Source organism: Ictidomys tridecemlineatus, chromosome 7 (genome assembly GCF_052094955.1).
Source record: "Ictidomys tridecemlineatus isolate mIctTri1 chromosome 7, mIctTri1.hap1, whole genome shotgun sequence".
Taxonomy (NCBI): Eukaryota; Metazoa; Chordata; class Mammalia; order Rodentia; family Sciuridae; genus Ictidomys; species Ictidomys tridecemlineatus.
Window position 1 is genome coordinate 174,395,199 of NC_135483.1, and position 24,884 is coordinate 174,420,082.

Sequence of the window (24,884 nt, forward strand, 5' to 3'; positions counted from 1 at the left end):
CTCTGAGGCAATTATAGAAGTTTTAGATAAACAATTTGTAAGAATATAGATCCGAACAACATAATCAACTGAAATGATCCAATTGACATACATAGAAAATAGGCGCATATATGTCTAATTGACATAACATTTCAGCCAATAGCAATAGAATGCATATTTTTTCAAAGTCCCATGAAAAATTGAACACATTTTAGTCATAACATAAACTCCAACAGATTTAAAATAATTGAAATTATACATAGGATGTTCTCTGATAATACTGAAACCAAACTAGAAATCATTAACAGAAAGACAAGAAGAAAACATGTAAATTCTGAGAAGTATTCAATTACAGATCTAAATAGTTCAAGGGTAAAAGAAAATGCCTCAGAAGAAGTAAAATACCTATGGAACTGAATGAAAACAGAAACAAACATTAAAATATGTAGGATGCTGCTAGAACAATGGTGAGGTGGTTTTCTTAGATGCTTTAAGCATAATTTAATTAAACAGACGAAAGTTACTTAAAAGTTTGTAATTGTTCAGAGAAAAAAAGAATCTAAGGTAAGCGTTATCTTCCTTTACAAAAACAACACAAAAATGAAATAAAGTCTTTTCTCAGAACAGAAAAAGACAAAAAGAGTCAAACTGCCCATCTCAATAAAGAAGGATAAATACACCCAAATAAATCCAAATCATGAAGAAGGATAGATATAATAAAGACAGTAACAAAGATCAATGAAACTTGAAGTAGGAAAAGAAATATAGAAAATCAATGAAACAAAAAATTGCTTCTTCAGAAAAAAATAGTTAAGATGTTAGTTCTACAGTAAAACAGGCAAAAATAAAGAGGAGACTTACATAAGTTCTATTAGCAATAAAAGAAAGGCATCACATAGCTTATGTAACTATTTAAAAGGATAATGAGGGAATACAGCAAACCAGTTATATATTTTAAAATGTAGACAAAATAAACAATTTCCTTTAAATCTACAGTCTATTAAAACTCAGCCAAAAGGAAAAAGATAGTCTAAATAGCCCTATAATCATTTCTAAAAATGACATTTCGATGAAATAGATCCCCCAAAAGAATTCCTATGCCCAGATTATTTTACTGGGAAAGTTTCCAAAAACTTAAAAAAAAATTAACACCAATTTTACACAAAAATCTGAAAGAGAGAAAGAGGAGAAGGGGAGAAGGAGAAAATAGGAGAGGAGGAGAAGGAAAAAGGGGAGGAAATATTTCCTAACTCATTCTATGAAGTCAGAATGATACTCAAACCAACGAACCAGTCAAAAGAAGAAAATAAAACTGGAGAGAAATATAATGTTGTCAAATTGAATCCACCAATGTATAAAAAAAATTCTACATAATAGCCACATGAAATGTTTTTGAGTTACACAAAATTGGTTCAACATTCAAAAGTCAAACGTTTTCACTGACCATGTCAATAACCTATTAAGAAAAAAATCATAGGATCACATCAACTGATACAAAAAAACTGTGCAAAAATTCATAACAATTCCTGAAAAAATATTTTATGAGCAGGGATGAATTATCTCAATATGATAGAGCACACCTACCAAAACCTACTACTTATATTTTGTTGGGAAATATCAAATAGAATGCTTTCCTTTTAAGGTTAGAACCAAAGCAATAGTGGTCACTGCCATTGTTCTTATTCAAAATAGTACTGGCAGTCCTTGTAACTGAAATAAGACAAGAAATAATAAAAGGCACAAAGATAGGAAAAAGGTAAAAATAAGCCATCTCAACTTGCAGATGATATAATTGTCTTTCAACACAATTTTTCAACACAAGCAAAAAAATCCCAGAAAAGTGTACACATAAACAATCTACAGTGAGAGTTCAGCAAAGTTGCTAAATACAGTATAAACATGTGAAAATCAATTATATTTCTATATGCCAACAATGGAAATGTAAAAATCAAATACGAGGGCATGGAGTTGTGACTCAGTGATGGAGTACTTGCCTAGTAGATGTGAGGCCCTGGGTTCTATCCTTGGCACCACATAAAATAAATAAATAAAATAAAGGTATTGTGTCTGAGTACAACTAAAAAGTAAATTTTTAAGAAATCAAATACTAACAAATAACTTGTCCTTGACCAAACTTTTAGGTTTCTATCTATGAACTTTCTTCGTAAATGTGCCTTAACTTCTATTTGTCTTCAATAAAGAATTTTGAAAATGGCAAAAATAGCCATACCCTTAATAATCATCCATGACATCTGATCAAATTCCTCAACTTCATCCTGGCTTCAGCAAGAACCATCCTACACTTGATGTTCCATTCATTGATTCCCTCACTCTACTGCTTAGCTACAAGCCACAATTTTCCTTGTTGTATTTGGGGTTGAGCTCCATGTCTTTTCCCTGTTGGCTCCTATTACAAGAGTCTGTGAATTAAGTCTTTCTCAATTTAGGAAGCATCAGAATATTTTTTTTCTTTTACACAATCACTCCAAAGAAAACAAAATACTTAAGTGCACACCTAATGAATCATACAGGATCTGTATCTAATGGGATTCTGAAATTTTCTTTATTACCTACTAGAGTAATTTTCCAGCACCCCCTATATTTGGGGGGAGGGCGTCTAAGAAGAATGACCATGGTGTCATAAATGGAAGACATACCAAGCTAATTAGAATAAAATTATGCACATAAATTATCCTTTGCAAAAATAATGATAGAAACAACTATTATTTTATCTTACACCCTCCCACACCAATTTAAAAACTGGACTTATAAGGAGCTGGGTGGGCATACTATGGCTACCTAAGAATGCACTTGGAAAACAGCTGTCATTCTCATTAAACCCTGACTTACATTCACACAGTGAACAAAAGTCATTGCCATTATATAATGCAACTAAACCCAAGAGATTTTGATTAGTGATTATTCCACAGACCCAGTCATAACAAACCTGCAATTATACTAAACCTGAAAGATTTCAGAACTCTGAATAATGGAGTTTTATCCATATGCCAGACATATTGTATGTTTTCTGACTTTAGGTGAATGACTCTTTTTCTCAGTCTTTTAAAAAGACATCTTTGCCATCTGGAATTGTGGAAAATACACAATGAAAATACAGAAACATAACTTCTAAATTATTTCTTAGTGCTACCAAAATCTCTCTATGGCCCTCAAATAAGCCTGAGTTCTTTAAGGCTTTCTTTATAACATGGAATTAATGTTCATTATCTATAGACTGAGTTCACTAGAGAAGAAATGTGGTATATAGAAATAAATTGTTCTTACTTTCTGAATGCTATCATTTCACAGTATTATGTATGTTTCAACAGAATTTTCTGTATAATAGAGCCTTCTTCAAGACTACATTAACACCCAGAAATGATAGTAAGAGTGTATTATTCTTCGACAAACTATTCAGGACAGTGATTTTCCACAGCCAAACAAATTAAGTTATTTCAGGATTATCTCTTAAGGAATAAGTAATCTAAAAAAAATTCATAGATGATGATATTTATGACTGTCTTGGTTAACTATAGAACTAGATAAATTGATCATAGAAAATTTGTTTTTAGTGTCATTCCTAATTTTTAAAATTTTCTCCTCTTTCCTTCCCCAGTCCCATTCCTTCCCCACTCTTTCTCTTTTTCTCTCTCACACACAAACACACTCTTACATACACAGATAAATGAAAGTTTGCTACTTAATAGTTTTATGATTCAATTTGTTAAATCCACAGGCCTAAATATAAAAAGATATTTTTTATGTTTTGTTTTATAATCTTACATCTCAGTTTTTCCTAAGAGTCAATCAGTATACACAAAGGATATAATTCCCAGTGAATTTATTTATTTTTTTCTCTTTCTTGGACACTGACAGTAAAGTTTTTTTGTTGTTGTTGTTTGTTTGTTTGTTTTAAAGTAGTTTTATCTACCTTGATAAAGATATTATAAGACTGTAAATAATCAGGGAGACCAGGAACTATACTAAGAAAAATAAACACGAGGCAACCTAGAAAGTCTGAGGTACACGCTCCTAGAAAATAGAATAAGGATCCTACCAGGGAAATCAATGTTGGCTTATTCTATTCTGAAATTTTCTGAGAAGTTATTTTCTTTTTATCTGCTATTCTGAGATGAAGTCTTTGCTTCTCTTTTTATAATTAATCTCATTTTGTTTAACAGTGCAGCTCTGTTCCAGTTTTATGACCCCCACTTTTCTTTAGTTCTGTATGGGTACAGGTAAATATGTTTATTCTTTCAAAATCCATGAATAGTGATTACTGTGACTTTAGTCATTAACAAGTAGCATGTACTCTACAGCAGCGATTTTTAACAGGTTACGGAGAAAACAACTATGGAGAAAGGTTGGCAGCAATTTTTTTTTTTTTTTTTTTTTTTTTTAGAGAAGAGAGAGAGATTTAATATTATTTTTCGGTGGACACAACACCTTTTATTTTATTTTATGTGGTGCTGAGGATCGAACTCAGCACCCTGAACATGCCAGGCCAGCGCGTTACCGCTTGAGCCACATCCCCAGCCCCCGGCAGCAATTCTTAGGTGCGTAGAAAATCTCCCTTGAAGACAGAGGCCTCTTTGGCTATCAGCAACAAGACGTTTCCTGTCTTCATAATTTTTTGCCCAGAAATGTAACTGGCACATAAACAGTAGAAAGAGGAGGTATTTCCAGAACAAGAAATAGGGTTGTCATGATCTAGTATTAATAATCTAAAATGATTATACCCGAACCTCAGGACTACTGGTGCAGAGTAAGACAGAACCACCACAACATGACTCTTTACCAGTTTAAGTGCTCCTTTTAAAATTACTTTAAATTAGAACAAAGAAAACCATTACAAATAATATTGTAAATTTGTGTATCCTGGAGATTAATGCTATATCTGCAGTACAGGTGGCAAAGATTTTATTTATTGATTCTTGATTTTATATCTCACATTTTAGGAGTCTTGTTGAGGAAGTTGTTTCCTAAGCTGACATGATGGAGTGTTGGGCCTACATTTTCTGCATAAGTCCTTGATCCACTTTGAGTTGAGTTTTGTGCATGGGGAGATAGGGGTTAAATTTCATTCTACTTAATATGGATTTTCACTTTTCCCACACCATTTGTTGAAGAGGCTATCTTTTCTCCAATGTATGTTTATGGCACCTTTGTCTAATATGAGATAACTATATGTTTTCTACCTTCACCACAGATAGGGTATTAATCTCCAGCATATACAAAGAACTCAAAAAGCTTAATTACAAAAAACCCAAATAACCCAATCAATAAATGGGCAAAGGAACTGAATAGGCACTTCACAGAAGATATATGAATGGCCAATAAATATACTGCTAGCAATTAGAAAAACACAAATTAAAACTACATTGAGACTTCATCTCACTCCAGTCAGAATGGCATTATCAAGGACACAAGTTAACAATAAATGTTGGCAAGGATGTGGGGAAAAGGCACACTCATATATTGCTGGTAGGACTGCAAATTGGTACAACCACTCTGGAAAGCAGAATATTTCTAATATTCCTTAGAAAATTTGGAATGGAATCACCATTTGACCCAGTTATCTGACTCTTCAGTTTATACCTAAGGACTTAAAAATCAGCATTCTACAATGACGCACCCACATCAATATTTACAGCAGCTCAATACACAATAGTTTAGCTATGGAACCAACCTAGGTGCCCTTCAACAGATGAATGAATAAAGAAAATGTGATATATATGCACAATGGAATATTATTCAGCCATAAAGCGTGCAATTATGGAATTGCTGGTAAATGGATAAAACTAGAGACTATCACGCTAAGCTAAGTAAACCAGTTCTTCCAAACCAAAGGCTGACTGTTCTCTCTGATATATGGATGCTAATATGCAATAAAGGTGGGGATAGAAGTTCAAGGGATTAGACAAAGGGGAATGAAGGTAAGTGAGGCAGGATGGGAATGACAGTAGAATGAGTTGGACATAACTTTCCTATGTTCACATATGAATACACAGCCAGTGAAACTCCACATCACGTACAACAACAAGAATCAAATCCTGATTGGAATAATTATACTCCATGTATGTATAATATGTCAAAATACACTCTACTACCATGTATATCTAAAAAGGAGAAATGAAAAAGTAAAAAAAAAAATACTGCAACTACACATGAAATGTAAGCATTGTCTCAAAAGTTGCTGTAGAAATAAGGCCATGGCATTCTAATCTCTATGTTACCCAGAGTTCCTAGCTTGGGGTTCCCAGAGAAAACAGAAAATATACACTGAAATAAACCAAAGAAAAATCAGGATGCCTATTCTCTTTGAAAAAAGATGTCTGATGTAAATCTATGTTTTTATTTCTCAAACAAATTACAAGCATCCTACCAATTTTGTAACACAATTGTAAATAGCACAGGAGCTGAAGTTTAATTCAACATCCAAATTCTTGATTCTCAAGTAAATAGTGTATGACTCCGGAAAATTTAGTTAAGCTCTCTAATAGAAAATCCATTTCCTCATCAGTAAAATTAGAATAATTATTGTAAAGTGCTTATCACAGCAACTGTACCAATTAAGCAATCAATAAGTGGTGCCTATCATTTTTATATGAAATTAACTCTGTAGACTATTGATCAGTAAGTCAATATATATTTAAATATGTGTTTGATTCAGAGGAAAGTTGTTGAATAAATTACAAAGTGAATTCAAGATAAAATAGACATAAATACTTACAATTGAGATCTATTGTCATTATTTGGAGATTATTTTAGATTTGCTGCTAATGAAAGCTTAAGCTAAGTGATGAAAGAAATCATTTTTATTAGTTACAAATTTTCTTTTCTGTTTTAACACATCATTATGAGATTTAAAAAATCACTTCTAAGAACTTTTATTTCAATAACTGTTCAAACCTATTGAATTTGCACTCATTTTCTTAGGGTAAAATTTGGGTCTTTACTTTTGAATCAGTGTAAGAGGGGTGTCAAATGACAATAAGAGCTACCACCTCCCCAGCCTTCTGAAGTTTATGAAATGCTAATTTATTCAGAGCAGAAAAGGAAAGCAGTCTTAAAGGCTGAAAGGAGAAAATATGAAAGAAACAAACTTTCAAGAGAATTTTAAAATGTTTTTAGAAACCATGAGTAAAACGTAAAGCTGGTTGTATCTTGGAAGAATGCTACTACCATTCTCCCTTCATTTTTTCCCTTCAAAATATATGAAGAAAAAGAGAGATGTAACTGCTCATGGGCTACCAAGAAATAAACAGATTCAAAAATTTAGTATCTGTAAAGCAAGGACTTTTTATTCCTATCTTCTAATCAACATAAGAACTTTGTTTGCTTCCGGTTCTTCAATTGAATCCAGATTGAAAAAAAGAATATATTTTATAAAACTTTTCATTTTTCTTCTTGGAAAAAATTCTCAAAATAACAATTAAGAAGAACTGGAAATATATAAGCAGTGTTTTATTTAGAGTGTCTTGACTTTTGAATCAATTTTAGAAAGAGTAGTAGGCAGAGAAATATCATGTTTCACTGTGCTCCTCCTTATCAAACGATCGTGAAACAAGCACATGGGTACTGCATGTGTGTGAATTTTATAGATATTATTTTATATAGAGTAGCTCTTGGTTTGCCTGTTCTGGGGGACAGAGAAGCATCTATTATGCTAAGTAGTAGTATAATAATATCAAAATAGAACTGAAATTTAACCTCTCTGATTCATCTTTATACTAGAAATAAAAAAGCAAAAAGAAGAGTCCTGTATGAATAAAAGGGGGAGATAAATTATTTTATTGTTTCTAGATCAGATACTGCAAAAGTGTTTTGTTATGAAGGACCAGAGAAAATGATACAGTCCAGAAATAATAAGCCTCAAAACTCTTGTGCTGATTTAGTTTTACTCAATGTATACCTTAGAGCCTGTGGATTCAATTAACAAATTCGTCATGTTTTTAAAACCATTGTTTCTCCTTTTATTCTTAGGAAAAAATAAAAATTATTTCTCTGGATAATTTTTCTTCCAGTGCTAATGCAAATTAGAAAATTCAGGTACTAACAATCTTTTAGAATATAAGAAGGTGATCAATTTTCATGAGGAATATGAATTTAAACATTCAATTGAAATTAAAGAACATCAAAATATTAAAACAAACTCTCCAACACAGACATTTTCAAACATTTGTCTGCCTTTTCAGAAATCAAATTAAAATGTCTATGTTTTCTTAGTAATTCTCTGTCTAAAATTCAGAGTACAAATGAACTTTATTAGAAGTAGGGAAATCTAGGAGTCATTTCTGGTCTTCTAATATGTCATAAGACTTAAGGACAAAGCACTATTTCATAAAACATCATCAAATTTTAATGTCTGGTCTGTGGCCAGAATTACAAGGTAGACATATGAAAATAGTGCCTCATCTGGGTCCCATACCAAATTCTGATAAATTGCTTTGGGTACCCTATTTTCAGTTTCCATCTCCTTTCCACATATGCACATAGTTAAACCTGTCAATAGCATCCCAACACTCGCTCTCATCAAAAATAGAGAAAATGATCTCATGCCTTACTTTTAGCCACTTAAGCAACACAGCTGCATCATTGCAAGCTTTTTTCTTATTCTAGGAGAAAAAAAAAGATATTAAATGCTAGTTAAGTCATGACCATGTTATATAACATGCACATGCATTAGTAGCTCTTGGTTTGCCTGTTCTGGGGGAAAGAGAAGCATTTATAGTGCTAAGTAGTAGGGCACCTTCTTTGGTCTGAAAAGTAATTGCTGCCTACATTTTTTTTTTTTTGTCAGAGCTGCACAACTGTGATATTCTTTACTGTGTTCCTTTTTAACCTCCAGTAATAGATTTACTCACTATTATGCCTTTCTTGCAAACTCTTCCTTTCTGAGTATCCTGTAATTGTCATGTCCTCCTTGTATGCTTTTTCAGGGCCTGTTGCTATAATCATTTTCTTTGAGCTTCTTCTGAGCTTATCACAGTAATCTTCCCTGCTGCCTTTCTCCCAGGCTCAGGTGTTCCATCACAGCTTCCTTGGAAGTCGATCTGTTCTAGTCAGCCTTGTTCTTATCAGAAACTAATTTTCACCTCTGACCTGCTTTACTCTGGGCAGCAAGACAGCGTGGAAGCTGCTTCATCAGGATTAGAGGGATCAGGGCTGGAGTGGTAGCTCAGCGGTAGGGCACTTGCCTAGCATGCTCAAGGCCCTGGGTTCCATCTCCCACACCCCCAAGAGAAAAAGAAAAAACGGATTAGAAGGGTCAGTCATCGACTGAGAACTAATCCTTCCTTAGACAACAGATACCTGTCATGATGGTGACCCCATGGCTTCATAGGAACTCTCCAAATTTTGGCTGTCTCAGTTGGTTGAAAGATTTTCCTTTCCTTGTGTCAAAATTCGCTTCTGTTTAATTCTGATCCATTGGTCCTAATCTTGCTTTCTCTAATCAATCAGAAATAACTTTCCATTTTGTTTCTACATTATGCCCAGGAGAACCAACAAGTACTGGTATCCCATTTGGACCCAAAGAGGGAAAGAATACCTGGAAAAGACCTTAACAGCACTGCCTATGTAGTTTTCCTTTGTTCAGTTGTTTAACAAAGATGTGTTCAAGTGTCTGAATCATTGTTTATATTATTGCTCATAGTTAGGACTCAGTGAAACACCGCCACAGTAGGATAGCTGCATTAGTCTTCTAGTACTGCCATAACAGATTTCCACCATCTTTTTTAGGACAAGTAACAGTAATTTATTGTCTCACAGTTCTAAAAATCAAAAGCACAAGTTCAAGGTGACCACAGAGCTGGCTCCTTTCAAAGACTGAGAGGGAGAATGTGTTCCATGTTCTTGTCCTGGCTTCTGGTGGCTGCTGGCAATCATTAACATTCCTTGGTTTGTTGAGGCATCACCTTGATCTCTGACTTCACGTTCACATGGTGCTCTCCTCGTGTCTTTGTTGTGTATCCAATTTTTTTTTTTTGTAAGGACCCCAGACATATTGAATGATGGCTAAATCATGGCTCCATTGTAATTGGATCATTTGCAAAGACATAGAATTATTAACCAGAGAAGGGAAAGTAGAAGTTCCACAGTGTAGCATTTGCTTTTCCTAATCTAATGAAAATATATTAAGTGTAAATACTTAATAAATGACCGACTTGTGATTAGAATAATAACAGAGTCATAAACAGAGAACATCCTGAGGTAAGGACCATTTCTCTATGGTAAAATAAATCATGCCTAAAAGTTTTCCAGTAGCCAGTTTTTCAATGTAGAATGTATAATTTGGTAAATTCATCAGACCATAAAAATGGTATCCAAAGCTATCTAGAAAGACATAAGCCTTCATCCTTGGGAATTTCAGTCATTGATGCATTATGCATTAAATGTATCAGCTAAACATGTGGTGAGAATAAGTCAGTTGGAAAAAGAAAAAAAGTCCAGTCAAAAGAGAGATTCCTTTACCTCATTATTTCATTTGAATATTCAGAAAAACACTTGAAAAGTCTAATAAATGTTTTAAGTCTTTTTTTTTTTTTTTTGGAAAGGGTTTTCTTACATAAAAGTCTTAGATATAACATTTAAACCACAATTTATCTGTGCAAAATTGTTTCCAAATGTGAAGTCATGTACTCTTAATCTCTTAATATCTTTGAGGTACGTGTCTTTCTATTCACTTAGGTGATGTTTCTCATGTTGCCTGTTTATTTATTTTGTAATTAATTAATTTTTCTATGTACTGATGATTGAACCTACGGACAGTGGGCCGTTGAGCCACATCCCCAGCCTTTTTATTCTTTTTATTTTGAGACAGGGTCTTACTATGTTTTCCAAGCTGGAAACTTGAACTTGCGATCCTCCTGCCTCCGTCTCTCAAGTACCAGAGATTACAGGCATGTGCCACCAGGCCTGTCTGGCTCACATTTCCTGTTCTGAAACTAAATTTTAAGCTCTATAACTGGAGGAACAATAACAATTATTTATGATCATAAGTTTTCCTCATGTAGAGAGACAGTGAAACTAATTAAAATAACCACAAGGAGATGATTGCATAATTAAAGAAAAAGAAAACATCTTTCTCTGTAGAAAATAAAAAAAAAAAAATAGTGAATTATCCAGTTGCAGAAAGAGGCAGAAAAGTTTATGAGGCTGGCAGTGAGTACCCAGCAGAATTCAATATAACAGAACTTACTTCATATTTACCTTACGTGTACCTCATATTCAGTATTTATAATCAGAGCACTTGTGGAATAAACTCTTTCCAGAACAGTGTCCCCCTTCTCTCACTACGTTCTTCCTCACCACAGGCCCAGAGCAATGGCGTCTGCTGACCAGGGACTGAACCTCTGATCTTCTGAACTCACATAAATTTTTCCTCCTCTAGGTTGTCCTTATCAAGTATTTCAGTCACAGTCGTGAAGAGCTGACTAACATACCACTTCACTCCTCTTCTTTAAGATCTGTTACGCACATCAGTCATATCTAACTCCCATGAAAGCTCTAGAGTGGCCAAGGCCCCTGACACACTCAAGACTCTCAGAGTCCTCAGAAGTCCTTCCTGGATCACCCATCTCTGCGGCTGGGTCAGACTGCCATAAGATCAAAAAATAGTTCAATCTACAGAAAGAAAAAAATCTTCTGAGACCCAATCTTTTGATCTTATCCTGCCTGTTTCAGAGTTTTACAGTGATTTTTATCCTCTTTGATTGTCATCCTCCTTTCTCACACTGTTCTTATTCACCAGAAAATCCTAAGCCTGGTACCTTCCTAATCATAGGTCTGCTAAGTGCATGAGTTGGGGGAACTGATGGGAAAGTGCCATGCTGTCTTATATTTCCCAAGCCACTAGCATATTTCTGTCTTTTACTCCATCAATGTAACTCCTCATATAATATTCCATATTTACCCTAGATTCAATTAGAAAAACAAGGCAGCAATTTTTGCAGATGTCTTGAATTGGAGAAGAATTGGAAAAAGACAGACCAGTGGTTTTCAACCTTGGGACTTAGCTTCCCAGGGGACAGTTGGTAATATCTGAAGGCATATTTGATGGTTGTAACTGAAGGAATGGATGCTAACATTTAGTGGGCAGAGGCCAGAGATGCTGCTAAACATCTTAAAAAGCACAGGACAGCTTTCATCCACAGCAATGAAGCTCCCAGGCCAAATGGTTGAGAGTGCTAAGATGGTGAAAGCTTGAGACAAACCAAGAGTGAACTAAAACTTTTGTTAAGGGAAAGTAATAAAGACACAGACAAATTAGCAATTTTACTTTTTCTTGAGAGGAAGTAGTTTTACATTTCTGAGATGAATTGTTTATTTAAAGCCAAAATAACAAAAAAAAGAGAACCTTTTAGATTCAAAATTGTTTTGAGTCCAGAGTATGTAGAAATTTTTCTTTAAGTGGTTTCAATGTATCCCTGCCTAAAGGCAATACAGAAAATATATTTAAAAAATAGGATTTCTGTGTTATTAGCATTCTGGGAGCACAGACACCACTTCATCAAATAAACAAACAAGACCAAAAAGTCATATCACTACTCTGGGACTTACTTCTGATTTTCTTTTACTATTGTCAAATCTGAGATTATCTTTTTGAATATCAGTACTATGTTTTCAATTTTATCATAGCAAGTTATAATATTGGATATTACAACCAAAATAGCCTAATGATTGACATCAAAAATCTTAGCCAGATCCATATCTGTGCTGTCTCTATGTAAATAGCTGCAATTGCCATACTATATGGAGTTTTTTGTTTTCAACGGTTTGGGGTTGATTTGTGGTCTTTGACATGTGAGCTATAAATTTGTTCTTTCAAATAATAGCTGCTCTAACACAAGACTCACAAGAATGCCTTTTCCTAATCGTTCTAATGGCCCTTCCATTTTTGAAAAACTGAGAGCTCAACCTGTGGCTGTGTACTTGTTCTGTTCTTCTTGTCTTTGCTTACTTTCAGTGAAAATTTCATTTCCAAAATCATTTTAAATAGAAAGTTCAGGTAACTTGCACATGATGTAAGAGAAGGGATTAGTTTTTTTTTCCCACCATTATACATTTTAACACTTTTTTAAATGAGAAAGCTGCTGCATCAAATGATGTATGACATTCATAAACTATTTGGAATAATCATTAGGAGGGGTTTTGATAGATTTCTTTTCACAGTATTACTAATTTCTATCTCCATCATTTAACTTACTTAGGAGACTATGAATCATAGATATGTATACATGTCTTTTTCCTTTAGGTTACAAACTATTTACAAAGGGAAAATGTGCCATTATCTACTTTCTATCTCCTGGCACACTCACCCACATAACTGGAAGTTAGAGGTACATATATAACAATAACTAGGTGTACACACACACACACACACACACTCACAAACGTACACACACATATGAAAATGTGAAACTAAATTGATGCTCTGATATGATAGAAAAATCTCAGGGGTAAAATTCAAGTGTTTGATATGACTCTGGCATTAACAAGCTATGTGACCTTAAGCAACTTACATAATATCTTTGGGCATCAAGTCTGATAGTCTTTGTATGACATTTTTACCCTTCTTTCCATATGTAAAATGAGCAATGATCTCTGTCCTTATTTTTTTCTCAGGAGTAGAAATAAAGATCTGATGCTGCCAGCTTTAATAAGATAGTCTTACTGTCATTGTCACCTGGCAGCTGCTCTTACAAGTGGAGAAACTAATTGATGACAGTTCCTAGCCTTGGAAGCCTCTGGCAGTTGCACCTTAACAGGTCTTTTTAGTTAGGTCTCAAGTGTCCATTTGTTTCCTGCTGGGTTTCCAACCTGGAATATGACTGGGTCTCGCTACTAAGCAACTAGGTAGGGTAAGTGGAAGAGGTGCAGGTATCCTTCAGTATTCTGATTCAGAAAAGACTGAGGGACATTTTAAAAAGCAAATTCTGACAATTGAATCCTGTATCAATAAAAACAACTTATCTGGGAAAAAGCTCAAGTATTGATATTTTTATTAAAGAAGCTCCACAAGTAAGTCTAAGGTGTGAATCACCAGCCCAGTAAAGTGGCATTCAAAATGTGGTCCCAGGTCCAGAAGAATTGGCATCTGCTGAGAATTTGTTAGAAATGCAGATTCTGAATTCCACTCCAGACCACCTTAATTAGAAACTGCAGAAGTAGGGCTTTAACAAGGCCACCAAGAGACTCTGTTACACGCTAATGGAGAACCACAAGTGTAGTACAATCTCGACCTATCTCTTCATCTAGTTTATTGTGTCAAAAGATTTTCCTAGCTGTGCCAGCCCCTTCAAGAATTGATATGAAGAGATAGAACTGTGTATTTTTCTTCATAGAAGAAAAACTGAGAATAGTTTCTCGGACTCTGTCAAACATATAGGAAGTCTTGCTGGCTCTTATAGTCTGTAAACCATTAGAGTTCAGAAGGCCAATAGTAACATCCCTATTCTTTATCTGTATTTAGAAACAAATGAGAGAAATATTCAAGAAACAGACTGAAACAAAAATAACATCTTTAATAATTCAGCCTTATTACTGATAGTTGAGGCAAGTGGACATTTATTATGAATTAGAAGACTTATACTTCCCTTCTCTAGTCATGGACATAGTTAGGGTACAGGGTAGCCCCTCCCTCAGAGGGACAAACTTCTAACTACAGTGAGACCAAATCATAACCTAATGTAAATGTCCCAGGCAGGAACACTTAAAGGAAAACTAACATGCCAGTTTCTTCTGTCAACATTGTAGAAAAGTAAATTCTTCCTGTTTTCTGGGGAAGAGCCCGTGCAGAGGCAGAGAGCAAGAGTACCATTTTAATAGAAGTTTCTATGGAAACATAAGGAATCAGGCACAGGAGGTACCTTCTAAAATGGATAATGATCAAATTCATATCACAAATCTTAAATGACATCCATTAAACTCAAATTTATTGGGTACTACTTTCTTGAAATTATGTTAGTATGATATAGAACAGAGGAATGGGAATTTTAAAATGGTGTTCACTATGGATAAATTTACTCATGGCTAAGATTTGTTCTTTGCAACTTAAAGTTTATATTTGGTTCCTATTCAAAAGTTGTATTACTTCTTGAGAATTTAATGCAATATAATTATAGAAAACAAACATTTTTTTAAAAAAGTTTGTGAAATAAATCAAAGATAATTGAAATATTTTCTTAATAAATAATTGATTCATACTATATCTACAAAGTCTACCTGTTATAACTTTTCTACTTTATCCATCAAATAAAATATCTTCAAATAATTTCCAGTAGAAAACACTAGGCAAGTTGAAAGACAACTTGCAAATAATGGGAATTATTGTTAGACAATTGAGTGAAGCAAATAAAAAGAGGAAGACTACATGTGGAAATCCCAACAACACATTCAATATCTTTTCAAAACCTAAAAATATTCATACAGATGGAAATAAATTTTAATTCAAAAATAAACTTAGTAAGTTGACAATAAATTACTTAATATTTATAGTAAAGGCAGGAGATTTTAAAGCTAAAGAGAAAATTGCTCTTCCAGCACTAAAAGATGCTTATCAGAATGTGACAGGATAGGGGTTACACATTCAAATGTAACAAGATTAGGCTTTGGATTCCCAAAGTAGAAAGAACGTGTTCAGCAGAAATGGTTTTTGCATTGCCTGTTGGGCTGCTTTACAATCAATTCTATTTATCTTTGACATCAGCTGTGGTTCTGAGACTAGAGATTTTTAGTTAGAAAAAAATTTTAAAGAATACTGAATTTTTAAATTTTCTTGTTGGTAAAATGCAATGTGACATGGCATTTATTATACACTGACTTGACCTAAATTTAATTTTGAGATGTGATTTTTAACTTCATTTTGTTCTTTGTGTTAAATTCAAAAACTCCATAAACAATGCATTCATATATACACAAAAGAAACTAACTAAGGTCCCATCTCTTTCTTAGAGAATTTTGACCAGGGTTCCAAGTTTTCTAGTTCCACTTGAAGCAATCTCTTTTTATAAATTTGTCCAGCATCAAAATTGTTCCCATCTTTTCCTTAAAATCAAATGTTATCTCTACAAAAACTGCATTAAAATGTAGTATATAAAGTATTTCAGTATACATGTGTATGTTTGTGTGTGTGTGTTGACATTGCGGTTCTTAATATATATTATCAGGCAAAATCTAGTGTTCTCTATACTGAATATAATTTTACATAGTAGTGATGCAAAGGAAATAATCTAAATGTGATCCATTCACAGTCCTGGCAGACTCAAAATATAGAAACAAACAATGCCGGAATCTCATAAACAAACATGGCTGCAAACTGACTGAATAATTTCAGTGGTGCTGAAGATAAAAAGTGGTACAAGATCATAGATCATTTGGTTTGGTTTGGTTTATTTTGTTTTGTATTTTTGTTCCAGGTTTCTTTCACTCAACATATTCTTGGGAAGGTTAATTCATATTAGAGAATCTGTAATAACTTTATTCCTTTGTATGGCTGAATAATATTTCATAATATACATATATAACTTAGTTTGATTATCCATTGATTTGTTGAAGAACACTTGAACTGTTTCCACCTTTGGCTACTGTAAATAATTCCTTAGTGAACACTGGTATATAAGTACGGGTTTGCCTACCTATTTCAATTCTTTTAAAATTTGGAGAAGTATAATTGGTGGGTTTTATGGTAATTTCATATTTGGCTTTTTGAAAAACTGCCCAACAATTTTTCACAGTTTCTGTACTATTTCACATTTCTAGCAGTGGGATATTAAGGTTTCAATTGCTCTACATTTGCATCAAAACTTCTTATTTTTCCATTTTTGTTGACTGTAGCTATTCTTATAGGTATGAAGTGGCATCTTACAGTGTTTTTGATTTACATTTCCCTAATGACTAAAACCAATGAGTATATTTTCTTGTATTTACCTATCATTTGTACATCCTTGGAGAAATGTTTCAAGTCCTTTGCCCATTTTCTGAATGATTTATTAGATTTCTTTTTGTTTAGTTGTAGTTCTTTATATATTTTGAATATCAAGCTGTTATTTCAGTTTGGATGTAGAATGTTCCCCAAAGGCCCATATGTTACAGCTCTGTTGCCAGCAGGTTGCACTAGTGGGAGGTGATGGGACCTTTAGAAGGTGGGGCCTACTAAGGAAGTCACGTCCCTGGGGTGTGCATTTGGAGGCAATAGCTGGACCCTATGCTCTTCCTCTCTATATTAGCCACAGTGAAGTGAGTGATTTTGTTCCACCACATCTTTCCAGCAGGCTGTGATGTTCTCCATTACACAGGCTCAAAGCACTGGTGCTAGTTGATCATGGACTGAAACCTTTGAAACTATGAGCCAAAATGAAATCTTCCTCTTTTTAAATTGTTCATCTTGGGTGTTTGTCACAATGACAGAAAGCTGAGTAGCACAAAACCTTTACAAGACATGACTTCCAAATACAATCCTTCATTCTGTGAATTGTCTTTTCATTTTTTGACAGTGACACAAAGAAGTTTTAATTTTGATGAAGTCAAATTTATCTATTGTTCGTTTGTTGTTCATGCTTTTGGTGTCAAGTATCACATATGGGAAAATTCATATGGACATGAAGTAGATTTGAGGGGATCATGAACTGGAGAAAAAGAGTGTGGGGAATTATCACTTGTTGTGAGATGTTCTGCTTAGGGTAAAGAAAAAGTTTAGAAAATAGGTGGTAGTGATGGTTTCACAACATTGTGAATATAATAGTTGTCAATGAATTGTATGCTTAAAAAGCTACAACTGTAAAATCCATGCTATATATTTTTGTTACTTTAAAAGCAACTTGGACACAGTAAAAAAAAATCAAAGTTGTGTCAATTAAAAATTTTAGGTGGTATTGTAGAAGTTGTAATTCTTGAAATAGAAGATGACCAGGGAACCAAAATGTCTGTAAATCCAAATGAAACAATTAAAAGTTTCACAGTCTGCTAATCTTATAAAAGGAGGGAAAACAAATAAAAGTAGGAATATTTGGCTGATACTTGTATTTAGCATACCTCATCATTGCTATAGTAATTAAGCAAAGAATATCATTTTGTTTAAATTGCAAAATGAGCATGAGTTCATCTAATTAAAAGGACCACTTATATTATGTTACCTATGAATGAATGGGTGAATAACTAAACAAATGCATGGAAAACAAACTGTACTGAAATTTGTAGGATAAACATGCTCTCTCACAGTATAAAATGTGATTCAAACAATGTATTTCCCAGAATAGCCTCCAAAATTTTTAAATAATTGTAAATTGTCCTCCTTACATGCAGAAGGCACACTGCTTGTCAAATCTGTCCTGTTAGCAGGATCCCAGTTTTTGTCAGGTGAAAAATTACACAGGATTACTTGTAGGAGAAAGGAAGATGATCTTTGTGTCTATTAACAAATAAACTTACATAGAAAGAGACACAAATAACTCAAAAATCTAATGAATCACCCCTGTAATTAGAACTTTTATAATGTTATTTCTAACCTGCCTCTTTTTTCTACCTTTTTCTGGTTGAGAGGTTATCATTTATAATTCTAAAATAATATATGAATTTTAAAGTCAAAGCCATGGAAGATTTCATAGAAATCTGGAAGATTCTATGGAATCTGGAAGATTCATGGAAGATTCACATATGACCTTGGAATGTGAAAATATTGAAAAGGGTGTATTGAAAGGATTTAATTTATATTATTATTGTCATTATTATTGATTTCCTGCATTCTTTGAAAATGCAAAGCCCCACAATCCACATTAGATTCTGGCCAACAAGTCTCAAATCCCTCCATTTGCAGTTAAAATTCTCTGTATTGGTGATAGCACTTGCCCTCCCAAGTCACCAGGGTCATAAAAAAAGATTCCCATAGAGAGGATCCTATGGGATCCTCTAGGGGGATGACTCCAAGAAGATGGAGCTGCTGTGAAAGAGCAATAGGTGAGAGTAACCGAGAGAAAGTATTGCAAGTAGAACGCTGCTGACTTGATTTCCAATCTGTGTCGGATCAAATGAACCCCCTAGGTTAAATTAACAGAGCAAACTGCCTAGCCACGCAGGATATGGGAAGAAAAAAGAGGACAGGAAATTTCATTCTCTAAAGTAGAAATTGACAAAGTAGAAGGATTATTATCTATCTTCTTTCAAATATATTACTAGGGGATTGATGCTTGATTGTAGTAATCATCCTCAATTTTTCTTGTTTTGAATTAAATTTAGAAATAACATGAAGAGTAATTTGCACATTCATCTTCTTGCAAATAATCACCAAATTCCTTTTTTGGACATTCAAAGTCCTTCATAATCTTAGGAAAATTTATGTTTGATTTTGGTATCTATTACTCCAGGTAGAATTTTTTTGTTGTCAATGGTGGTTGACTTGCTGTTTCTTAAAGCTGCCTCTTATGGTTTGTATCTTTAATTTCCCCTGAAAAGTTCATATATTAGGCAATAAAGAAAAGTTCAGAGGTGAAATTAGATTATGAGAACTGTAACCTCATCAGTAGATTAACCAATATGTCCTATAATGTGTTAATAATTTAAATGGACTACTGGGTGGTAACTGTAGGTCAGGTGGTACAAGATGAAATAAATCACTTGGGATGGATGCCCTTGGTATATTGTCCCTGGCTCCTTACTCTCTGGTTTCTAGCAGCCATAAGCTAAGTAGCTTTTCGTCATCACACTCTCTCCCCATGATTTTATGCCTCACCTCAGACTCAGAGCAAAGGAGTCCACCAACCATGGACTAAAACCTCTGAAACCTTAAGCCCCCCAATTCTTTTCCTCCTCTATGTTGTTCTTGTCAAGTATTTTTGGTCACATCATGCAAAACTGACTAAACCACTATCTTCATATTGTAGTACCACCTCAACTGCTGTCCTATTCTCAGTTCACAAAATAGGTCCATCCTCTGAATGATTACTATAGATGAATTGATCATTGTTATATAGCAAGTGTCTCCCTCAGAGCAAGAGCCCACTAAATATTTGTTGAAAAAAAATGAATACTTATTGATTAACATTCTCTTGGAGTTTAATTTTATTAGAGACTCCTTAAGTCTTGAATATTATGCAGAATATTCAAATTTGTCACAATCCTAAGAGACTTTTTACTTGAAAAAATTAAGTCACAATATTTTATCAAAGTACTTTTACCAAAATTCCTTTTTACTAATTTTCCACTTAATATTCTTTTTTATGAGATATGCCTTCATAAACTAGTCTATTCCAAACATGAATAAAAGACCTTCAGTGAAATGGGGAATATTTCAGCTGGTAAAAAGGCTAGTTACCTTTGGTTACTTAAATCCTGGGTCTCAGGGAACTCTATGCTAGAGTATCGATTCTGGAGTCAGATCTGATTTGTGCCATCTTCCAGGTGTGTGACACTGGGGAGTGACTCAAGAGGCTCTGAGTGTCACCTTTTCATCTGTAAGATATAGATGGTATTATGTACCTCACCATATTGGTATACATGTTAAGTAAATAATGTTAGTGAAATTATCTGTCACTTAACTCTTGTAGTGTGGTGTTATAATTATATAACATTTATATATATACACACACATATATAAAAACATGATATAACATAATAATATTATCCAACAATGTCATTTTATATATTAAAAGCCTCAGGGGATTAAAGTAACATAGATTAATCATAGACAGTGAGTTGTCATAATCCATGTTTCATTTTATTTCAAAAGTACACATAGACATAGAGCCTTTTCCTCATTTTTTAATATGGTGCATTACAATATTAAGCAAAATAAGACAAACTCGGAATGTTAAGAATCATATATTTTTTTTATATGTGGAAGCTATGGAGGAAAAAGGAAAAGAAAGATTGGGGTGGGAAACTCATGAAAATTAAAAGCAGATCAGACCAGTAGAATAGGGGACCAAAGAGGTGAAAGAGAGGAGGAAGAGGAAGGTACTAAGGGAGGATATTGACCAAATCATACTGTTACATTGTGATTTAGTTAGCTTTTTCAGTCTTGTGACCAAAAGAACTGACAAGAACAATTTGGGTTCTCACAGTTTCAGAGGATTCAGTCCATAGATGGCTGACTCATTGCTCTGCCCAAGTGAGGTAGAATGTCATTGCAGAAGAGAGTGGCAGAGGAAAGCAGCTCAGGACATGACCACCAGGAAGCAGAGGAAGATAAATCCACTCTCCAGGAACAAAGTATATACCCCAAAGGCACACCTCTAATGACCTACTTTCTCCAGCTACACCCTGCCTGCCCATAGTTACCACCTAGTTCATTCCTATCAGGGGATTAACGCCCTAATTAGATTAAAACTGTCACAACCCAGTCATCTCACCTCTGGCGTTGTCTCAAACATGAGCTTTGAGGGAAAGCCTAATATTTAAACCACAACATATTGTGTACGTGTCTGACGATATAACAACAAATTCCACCATACAGCGCAACTATAATGCACTGATTTTTAAAAATGAGACAGTTTTTGATTCAAGGTAAGATATATTAAACTTTCACAAAGAAAATCTTATAAAAACCTTAGGTGAAAAATACCTGTGGTAGGGCTTGGGTTGTGGCTCAGTGGTAGAACATTTTCCGAGCATGTGAGAGAAACTGGGTTCGATTCTCAGCACTGCATATAAATAAATAAAATAAAGGTCCATTGACAACTGAAAAAAAGAACCTATGGTATTTGACTTACAGCTTAGCAGGCTGTTTTAGATCTCCACACTACCAAACACAGAATGTACACATAACTTAAAATGGGAACAGTCCAGAATAGAATCTAGCTGTCAGTGAAAGCTGAAAAGAGTTCATCAGAAAAAATTAATGGAACTACAGTGGATATTGGTCAATTTTGATTGATTGCAGTGTCTAGGGTTTTTAAAAATTCACAGATCAACCAGAGTGTAAGTGGAAAGGAATGTAAAGATTTGTCTAGTTAAAAACTTTCGATAGCAGAACTTTCCTACCACCCCTTAAAGGCCAAAGCCTTTGGGGTATGGCTAACCCAGAGAAGATAGATCAATATGCTTTGCAGAATCTTAAGAGTTCTTATTGATCTCATGTGACCCTAAGCCTTACTGTAACAGGTTGTGAAAATTTTAAACCTAGCTCAGAGTGGGTAAATTTAGAGCAAAATTTATGGGATTGAAAAAATACTGGCCAGTTGTACTAATTAGAACAGCTAATACTAATTAAAACAGCTAAACATTTTTTCCCTCTGACTTCAATTATTTTATTTACATTTTATAACTGTTCCCATAAGGTAGAAATTATCACTGCCATTTTATAATAAAGAACCTTATATTTGACAACATAACTAAGTTGTCACAGTTCGTATACCTTAAGAGTGGTGTAACTTTGACTTGAACTGAGTCACTTTTACTCCAAAACCTGAACTCAAAAGATAGTTTACAAAACATAAGTCATAGTCCCCTTTCACTTCATATCTCTTCTCCATCTCATGACAATCAATATCCCATCACAAACAGCAGGGGACATGAGCAGGGGAGGTCAGAGTCCTAATTCTGCCCATGTACTATTTGATCAATCGCAATTTGGAAAATCGTTCTGTAATGTCTCATTTTATCTTTTTGTGTCATCAGCATCCTCCCATGAGTAACAGAAAAGATATTAATGCTGGTATCATTAGTTATATCCACCGATCTCCACTGCAATAGATTAAAAAATACTAAAATTACATAACACTGAATTTTATTTGAGGAATTGAGAGAAGGGGTATTGGAGAAAGAAAGTAGCATATGTAAGAAACAGTTACTTGTAGATTATTATGACAAGATGACCCTATTTAACATTTAGGAAAATGCGGATAAAGTGGTAAACATGTGTTGCAAGTTAGTTTCCAAACAGTCCTGGCCAATTTAGCTCTTTGCTCCTTTCCTTGCTTGTACTTCTCAGAATAACTACAGAATGTGCTGGGAATATAACATCCTGAGATGAACAGGAACTACTAGGAACAGCCTGGCCTCTGTTCTGATCCCTCTGAGAACAATATGTCCTATAATGCTTTAGCTCAGCACATCAAGTTGCCCAGAGATATAAAACCCTGTGACCTCAACTTTGGTGCCATGTGGAACATACAGAAATGAGACTCTGTCCTTTTTGGGCAGCTTTCCTGCACCTTGGGGGACCAGCTTTCCATGAATCCTGGATTTCTGTTGTCCCTTGATAACTTTCTGTAAATAGTAAAGGTTTTTTTGTTTTGTTTTTAACTTGTTATGTGTGTTCTGTCTCACTAAATTCATGAAAGAATATTAAGGTTGGTACATTGACACTGGTCTGTGTTGAACCTACCTTACATTTCAGAAAAACAACTAATTGGTTGCTTTTAGAAAACCTATAGAAGCAATACTAATTCTAAATAAACCCCTACTCATTGTAAGATCAATAAGTATTTAATAATATTGGAAGAAAATAAAAAAATAAAAGAAAGGGAAACCCAGAAAGAGAAACATCCAGGAATGAATAGCAAGGCCTCTCCTAAAACTTAAGGTTGGAGATTTGGGCATAAGGGGTTGTGAACCTGCTAGGGAGAAAAGAGGGGGACATATAGAGAGAAAACCGACTATACTTGTGGCCCCCAACTGATGTTATGTTAATATTTTTTAAAAAAGAAATGAGTTTTCAGTTTCCAAAAGAGCAATTCAGACCAGATTTCCTGGGGTCATGTAAGATTCTGAGACTATGAATAGTAGATTTAAGAAAAAGTTCATATGTATAGAATGAGTTAAATAAACAGGTTGCTGATATCCAGTAGATGATTAAGAGTAGTTAAAAGGTAAATCATGTTTTACTGTGGTTCATGAAGATGTCATCACAGGTGAAGAAATCTGATCTTATTGGAATATCCTGTCTTCACATTGAGTTATAAACAAGTTATGAGTCATGATTTTTTTTGTTTGTTTTACTTGTAGTACTGTCAATGACTAGGAAATACGGGGAGCAGGATGCAAAAACTAGGTAGTCACATATTTATAGGATAGTAGTTATGTGCCCAATCTCTGAAATTTCACAGGTTTGCATTCTCTTTGGGTCATTTATTATCTGATTAACCTTAGCAGTGAGTTTTCTCATTTAGAGAAACAATAATAATACTTTTATGACAAGGATATAACAAAAGTTAGGTAAGAGATTATAAATAAAGTTCTCAGAACTGTTCCTTATATATCACATATTGGTTGTCATTACTATAGAAGCTAATCGAGTCAACCATGGACCAAGGAATGACTGCAACCATCTGGACAATACTAGACTAGTGGAACACCCTGAATCACTTCCCTGGGTGATCACATGGATCTGGGTTCCCTTGTCAGACTCCAGAGAGAGATGGGCAGCCCTATTTAATTGTCTCAAGTCTTGTCAGAAACTGGGTCTAAGTCTTCGGCTATATTTTTTGCTTCTCAATCTCTTCTCCTTACTACAGTTAAAAGACTTTTTTTTATAAAACTTAAGTCTGATTGTGTTACTCCTTTGGTAACCCTTAAGTGGCTTGTGGTTTATTCTTATAACAATGACCACAACTATAATATTGTCTATAAGTAGGTGATCATATTTTATCATTCAAAAAGTCTCCCTAAAGAATAACATGGAGATTAAAATTTTTTAAAAAACCAGTACACTTAATGATTGAAAGGGTTATATCAGAACTGTAACCCTGTGCCATCTCAAGCAAAAATAGTATAGTCATGTCTTCATTCTATTTGTAGAGCTCTGTGTGATTTCATGACTGAGTTCCTAATTTTTCTATGCCAGTCTCATTTCTTGTAACTTTCATTTTGAGCCCTGAGTTTCAACCACACTATTTATCTTTTTAAAATTCTTTCAGCATCTTCTTCCTGCCCCAGTATGTTTGTATCTGTTGTTGCATCCATCCCAA

General features: G+C 34.2%; 1 long non-coding RNA gene across 12 annotated transcripts in view; it reads left to right on the plus strand.

The window, feature by feature from the left end:
- Window positions 1-24,884, plus strand: part of LOC144365620 (uncharacterized) — a 158,771-nt gene that overhangs the window by 110,542 nt on the left and 23,345 nt on the right. For 6 of the 12 annotated variants that reach the window (XR_013424285.1, XR_013424287.1, XR_013424288.1 and 3 more), the window contains one exon: window positions 10,805-10,883. The exons of 4 other annotated variants lie outside the window; for them this stretch is intronic. This is a non-coding gene — a long non-coding RNA (uncharacterized LOC144365620). Of the gene's footprint in view, window positions 1-10,800; window positions 10,884-24,884 lie in introns of all 12 variants that reach the window. 2 more of the 12 variants (XR_013424280.1, XR_013424284.1) reach the window with 1 other exon arrangement.